This window comes from Lactuca saligna, chromosome 2 (assembly GCF_052625555.1).
Source record: "Lactuca saligna cultivar CGN05327 chromosome 2, ASM5262555v1, whole genome shotgun sequence".
Classification (NCBI taxonomy): domain Eukaryota; kingdom Viridiplantae; phylum Streptophyta; class Magnoliopsida; order Asterales; family Asteraceae; genus Lactuca; species Lactuca saligna.
In genome coordinates, this window is record NC_136418.1 from 40,857,736 (window position 1) to 40,865,517 (window position 7,782).

Genomic DNA, 7,782 nt, shown 5'->3' on the forward strand with positions numbered 1-7,782 from the left:
TCAGTTATATTCTATATCAGATGAATCGAAAATCGAGAAACAAATTATAGGACAATAAGTAAGACTATGTTCCATGTATTTGTCCGCATAGATATACTGAGAACAGAGAAATATATGATCCCTTATCTGAAGGACGAGTCACTGACTAGGTCAGAGTTCAACAGCGGCTTTTGAAAGCGTACGATTGCTAAGTTGGATCCTAAAGTCACATTGGCAACTATAGTTATTAGACTTATCCAAGTGGGAGACTGTTGGATTTGGTGTCTAAGCCTATAACTATAATTATGATGTACTTGACCCGATTGTAGCATGGTCCTTTTGGTTTGCCTTTACCAGTGCAATTTGATAGGATGGACTTTTGAGAATAAGGTTATTTATGATTTATTAATATATCACAAGTATAATATATTAATATGAAATCATATTATTATTTAATTAGTATTGATCAAGAATTAATTTGGAATTAATTTTTGGTCAAAAGAGACTAATTAAATATATGGGGATTGATTGTGTAAATCAATGATTCTTATAGTGTGGTCCAATAATCCATGATTATGTAGATGGGCTAAACTAATGAAATAATCCATGGATAGTCCATGGAGGTTAAACCCATGGAGCATAAGAATGTAAAAGGTCATTAGGGTTTGCAAAGATGTACCCCTAGCACTATAAATAGAACCCTCATGAACGAAAATCAGTTACACCTCCTTTTTGAGCTAAGTAACTTATTCTCTTAAGCCTCCTTTTGCATATTGGTGTTTGTGAACCATTAGAGGCATCACACTTGAGGTGCTCAAGCTTCAAAGGCCAAGAACTACAAGTCCTTCTAAAAGGTAAGTTATCTAAATAGTTGTATTGTTCAGTTGACAATTTGTATGCTAGTTAGGATATATGCTTTGGAAAAATGAAAACGCATGTATAATTAGAGAAAACATAGATCCAAAGCATTTAGGGTTGCATGTGCACCATAGGAGTGTTATAGTGCTCAAAACCCAACATTGGTATCAGAGCCTAAGATTGTTTTATATTATATTTGATGCTTGCTACGTTTTCAAAGCTGAAAAAGTTGATTTTCTGCCTTCTGACTGGTGAACTCGTCGAGTCCATTAGCTGACTCGATGAGTCCACCCTGTAATGGACCAACTCGAGGAGTCCAGTTCATGTACTCCCTAAGTTGGTGCTCCTATGTGCAGAATTTCGAGTTTTTGGCCAGAATTAGATTAGGATCATTACCCTAAACTATTTTTTTACACCATGAAATCTGTTTTTTTATATGGTAATGATCATGCTTATCCAATTAAAAGATAATTGTTATAATTTCAAGTTCTATATTAGTTTATATGATTAGGCTAATTTATTGAAGATTGTTGATATGAAATATGTTGTCCTTATGAGTTTAACTAGCTTATGGATGAATTATTTTATTATTGTGTTAATTAAAATAATGATCCAAATGATTTTAATGACTTCCATAACTTGTCCTCAAGTTATGAAAAATGAAAAGTTCCATACATTAGAATGACATTAAACTCATAAGTTATGGAATTGAAGGACAGTTTACAAATATTAAGATAATAGGTTAATTATTTGTATTATTTGATATGAATTGCCTTGTTATATGAGTTAGACTAGATCAATAGAATATTATATGATAACTTTTTCTTGGTTAAAATTGATCTAGATGTTTTAATAAGTTCCATAAATTGTCCTCAAGTTATGGAGCATGAAAAGTCTTATCATAAATGTTTTTAATGAACTCCATAACTTGTCCTCAAATCATGAAAAATCAAGAGACTTTTCATAAAACCAACATTAAACTCATAAGTTATTAAATTGAAGAGTTTTGACAAGTTTCAAAACTTGCCCTCAAGTTTTGGAATTTGTAAAATCTCATTATTGAAATTTTAATTCCAAACCCTAGAGTTTTAAAAGTTAAAATTCAACTCTTATACTTTATAATATTATAAGTTTAATAATATATATATATATATATATATATATATATATATATATATATATATGTGTGTGTGTGTGTGTGTGTATATAAGACAAGTCAATCTTACCGTTAGTAGGTCTCATTCACAAAGTCGGTCTATAAGGGGGTATACGGTTACTGCCTATAAAATGGTGGTTTAATGGGTGCCCACTCTCACCCACCACTCCCTTGACTGGTGGAGGGTCATTAGCCGAATGGGTAGGATAGGACATTAATTCTTCCTCATTAAAAGTATAATGATAAATAAAAAATAACTAACTAAACTTTTATTAAATTCCCAATCTTAGTTACTTTAGGAAAAATATGAAAATGGTGTTAATCCATGAAATTGCACTTTGCACCTTGATAAATCGTTAGTGGAGCACGTGTGGTTAACCGACACACTAATCTGGGACTGAAAATGTGTGGCAAAGGATAGCTTGATGTTAATCATATATCAATGGAGCGTGTGTCGTTAATTGGCACATTGATTAGGTGATTTGTAACATCGGGTGTACCAAGATAATTTTCATGGTTATTCATACATTGTTTGTGATCCTCAGCATCCCAGTCACAAACTTGAAGGGTAAAATCGAGATTTAAACATGCCATTGAAAATTTCAATGAATCTTAAAGGATCTAGGAATTTCAAATCCAATTAAAACTTAATAATGTATTTCGTTTTTCATGGTGGAAATTGGTAATCATCATTTACCTACCTTCAAATATTTTACAATTGGATTACGACATCCCTCTTTGCAATTGTAATATATTGTGTTGGGTCTTAGCCTTAATATTTCATTTTGGGTGTTATATTAAGGACTTAAATCAACTAACTTGAATTTCTCCCTTATAGATGACTAGGTCAGACAACTATGGTCTTCCCGAGTCTGTTGGAAAAGGCTTTCCACATGAAGATAATATTCCACAATATCATACTTCACTTCCTCCACTTCCTCCAATTATTCTCCCTGACCCACATGCTCGAAGACTTGAAAAGTGCAAAGTCACTCAAGCCCTACTTGCAATGAAACATCAAGATGGAAAGTTTATATGTGCTCATGTCTTGAACATGAAGCTGCATATTAACAGGCTGGAAGTGTTGGGTCGTGTTCCCGAGGAAGTTGGCTATTGACTTGGTTATTCAGTCACCTCACAAGTCATAGTGAGATCGTTGAAGACTACTATGTGATAGATCGCGACATGACCCTTATTGATCTTGCCTATTTTCTAATTGCTATTGAATCAGCAATGATTTGACAAAATGATCAAGAAAAAATGATTAGAAGATCTTTTTCCCAAGCTGCCATGAACATAGGTAATGACATCGATAGACCAGAAATGATTCCTTCTCCTAAAGGAAAGGAATTGTCCATGGTCAAAAGTTTTGATCACAAGAGAAAGGTCAGTTCTGGGATTGTCTCATGTGCCAATGCAAAAGAAGCCATTTGTTTCTACTACCATTTGAAAGGACATTGAAAGCGAAGCTGCCCAGACTACCTGAAAGATCTAAGAGAAGGTAGAATCAAAAAGTATGACTCTGCTTCAGGTAAGTCCACTATCTAACTCTATTAAGTTCCTATCTGGAGATTCTTAATATATGATGTAATGGATTACATTTTGATGTTTTGCGGGATCGAAGAAAAGAAAGGAAGCTTAAAGGAACAGCAAGTTGATTCTAATCTTGAAAAGATGGATTTCGATCGCATAGTGAAACATCCCAAAAATACAAGCCAAAAATTTCGTTTTTAAAATCATTTAATGAACATAAAGTTGTCCCCATAAAATAAAATCATCAACATGTGTCTCAAAATCTCACAAAATCTATCAACATATAACAGTCTCATATAAAATATCAGAGTAAGCTCCCAGGCTAATAAACTATGGTGTCTGCCATGCCATCAATTTGAGCCCTTCCTTTGCTAGCTGAAGTACCTGAAACCAAAACTGAAACTGTAAGCACGAAGCTTAGTGAGCTCGCCCAAACTACCACATACCATACAAAGCACATATCACAAATAACATAACTCTGGGACTACTCCCAACTGCATCGGTACGAATCCCGACATCGGCTTACCCGACATCAGACTCTTATCCGGCATCGGGCTCACCCCGGAATCCAACCGCATCAGGCATCGGGTTACCCTGGCACATACATAACATAATCACATAATCTGCATCGAGCTTGCCCCAACATCGGATCGAAGCCCGGAACAAATAACATATAACACATAAACAAGCATACATCAGGCTTGGCTAGAAATACATAACAAATAGCATATAACATAATCACATATACTGCAGCGGGCTTACCCGGCATCGGACCAAAGTCTGGAACACATAACACATAACACATATACATGCATGAATCACAAAGACATCAAGCATACTTAACTACTTCTCGGGACCGCCCCGACATCGAACCGCAGTCCAGAAAATAGATAAATTGTATCGGGCTAACACCGGCATCAGGCTCACCCCGATATACTCTATTACTTAAACGGGTCAGCATTGTGGCCGTAGACCCATTACTACTGGAAGGAAACTCACCTCATATGACTGACTGCTGAAAACCCTAGTGAGAAATCCCTGACTGCTATTCCGGCTGCTCTCCGGCTATCATGGCCAAATGAACACTTAGTCGAAAATGAGGATTCTTCTATGGGTAAAATCACTCTTTTACCCTTCTGATCCAATTTGGGCCATGAACCAGGCCCAATCCTTTCTAGTCCTCCTAAACTCATTAAGGCCCATTAATCCCAAATGGCCTAATTTTCAAAATTTGGCCCAACTCTTTAAATTGGGCTTTCCTTTCCAACCTTACTAAACCTTAAGCCCTTAACTAACTTCTATAGGCCCAACATGGCCCATAGCTACTATGTCAAATATTTGGCCCAAAACGAGCCTAATAACAAGTCCATTGACTGAGCGTACGTTGCGCGTATAGCTGAAAGGGCTTGTACGTTGCACGTACTGACATGTACAACCAGCGTAATCTCCAGTTAAGTTCTTTTCTACAAAAATGCTTAATCCCTTAAGACACTACGTCCAAACTACATATCTGAGTCCAATGCTTCATCCTAGCCCATATATTCGATCACTTGGTGGCTTGCAAGCCACCAAATGAGCCCAACACTAAAAAGTGACAAAGAACCACCATGGAAATGCCTAGATCTCTGGCATGGCTTCATTAAAGCCTCAAAGCTTGCAACTTTATAGCTAAAGGAACACATTGAGCTTCAAGGGTGGCAACCCTAAGTTCACAAACGGAGTTGCTTGCTCAAGATCAAATCTTTGGATCTAAAAAGGTCCAAATTGTGACATCCTCATTTTCACGGCCAGAAAAACACTGATTTTTTTCATTCTTTATAAAAATCAGAGTACCTCTTTTAATAAAAATGTTGCGGAATTTATTCCCAGTAAAACATGATAAATACGTTATCAAGGCATTTCCGAAGAAAAGTATTTTTATTCATTTTAAAACATTTGGGATGTCATTGTTAATACAGAAACATAAGCATACACATAACTTACAATCATTATCACTAGTGATTTAGATCTCCTTAATCTCTCAATGTAATGTGACTTGATATCAACACCTGTGATATAAATAAACTGAGTGGGTCGGGTTGGGAAACCTGGTGAGTACATAGGGTTTTCAATCCACAATAATATAATTATTATGTTTAATATTCAAACAATTAATCAACCCAATTACCCATCCCCATTATCTTCTTTACTCTTAAGGATCTACCCTAAGAATCAGTTATTCCTTGTTCATTTATTCCTAAGGATTATCCTAAGGAATAGTTACGAAGTCCATCGTTACCAAGGTTTACAAATTACAACTGGTGAACACGTACTCCAAAACATCTAGTGAAAACTTAGTTCAAAAATAACTAGTGAACACACTTAGTTCAAAAATACCTAGTGAACACACTCAGTTCAAAATACCTAATGAGCACCTAGTTCAAAAACACCTACAGGTTACGTGTCTGCTAGCGTTCCACTTGACTGTCTAGTATAGTCTGTGGTCATCATCTGTACTCCACTAAATGATTGGATCACTTTCAACATTGATGTCTTTCATCGTGTTACCACACAACAACTATTTCAACTACCCATCTTTTACCCAACACATTTTGTAGATATAAAATACATATAAAGTTTAAATCATTTAAAACATGTATAGATATCTTTCACCCGGCATAGACAACAAGTATTCAGACAATATGCACACATAGCACATAATTTATATTAAAATACTTCATATCTATGTGTAAGATGATAGGGGCCATGCACCACTTGAAAAGGTGGTGACTCGGCACTCGGACGGCACTTTGTTTACTTTAAACAACTCCTTTGACAGAATCTAGTATCATTACCACTAGAGTTTAGTCTAATGCTCGATGAGACTAATTAATAGTCTAAGTATTATTACTATTATATAAGCGTTAACCCAATACTTTTCACCCACTATGTACAGATAGGGGCTAGACATGGATCACCGGAGGGCATGATCATTTTGGCATATAACACTTTTGAAATCCGGCAACCCAAGCGGCCCTCCAAACCAGATTCCCTGTACTGAAAGTGGTTAAAAAGATATTATGATGATACTTATATAACTCATAATAATAGCCCAAATATTTATTATAAGGTCCTAATAACATTACTACATTTAAATAAAAACTACATTTAAAAAAATGTAGGCGTATCTTACCTACGAGGGGGTTTGGATAGAAGTTGGGCTCTACAGGGGCAGGACTTCCGAGCCGAAAGCTCTTCTTCTCAGAGTCGTCGAGCGCTCCAGGGCTTTCTTCTAGTGCTAGGGAAGTTTTGGGAGGTTTAGAGAGAGTGTATAGAGAAGACAGAATGGGAAAGGTGTGAAGAAAATGAGGGTGGGAGAGGTTCTATTTATAGGGTGAAATATGGCTGAACTTGGTGCCACATGTCACCATATGGTGGCAAGACTTGGGGAGAAAGGAATGGCCAAGATTGTGCCACGTCACCCATTTTCACACAGTACACTTCCGACTTCTAAAATCCGTAACTTTCGCATACAAGCTCCGCCTTTGATGTTATTTATATCCGCGCATAGGTAAAAATAAGATCTACAACTTTCATTTTCACTCTGTCGGCTAATTCTCAACCGATCTTAAATTTAACTGTAGTAGGAGATTATACAGTTAAATGTCCGTGTAAAATTCATAACTGCTACATATGGACTCCGTTTTCATCTGTCTTATACCGTTGAGTTTCTATTAATGAGATTTTCAACTCTCATTTAGGTCGCGTAGGCCAAAAACCGCTCAATCTAAATTTCGAGTTTCGAGTCGTGCACTGCTATGCCAAATCTTAGAAAATTCATAACTTCCACATACGAAGTCAGATTTGGGCGTTCCTTTTTTGTATGTTCTTGGTTTAACGTATAATACAACTTTTTTTTGGATCACTAAGGCCAAAAAGTCCTCTATCGTAAATTCACTACTTACGTCTCCCGGTGTCGTGTTGGTTTTGCCGTAAAACTTCGACGAGCCATAACCTCTTTGTTATAACTAAGATTTCGGTGTTCTTTATATGTACGGAACCCCTGTAACAAATACTAACACTTGATTAAGATTACTCCTTCTAAATAATATTCCATAAATAACTCATTTTTTATGTTTATTGTATCTAAATTGACTAGCTCGGATCTGCGGGCGTTATACAAATCTTCAAAACCCTAGATCTATAATTCAAGAAAGAAAGATAGGAGATTTATACCTCCTTTGAGTGCCAAAAGGTGAGCTTGTTCCAAACCCTTG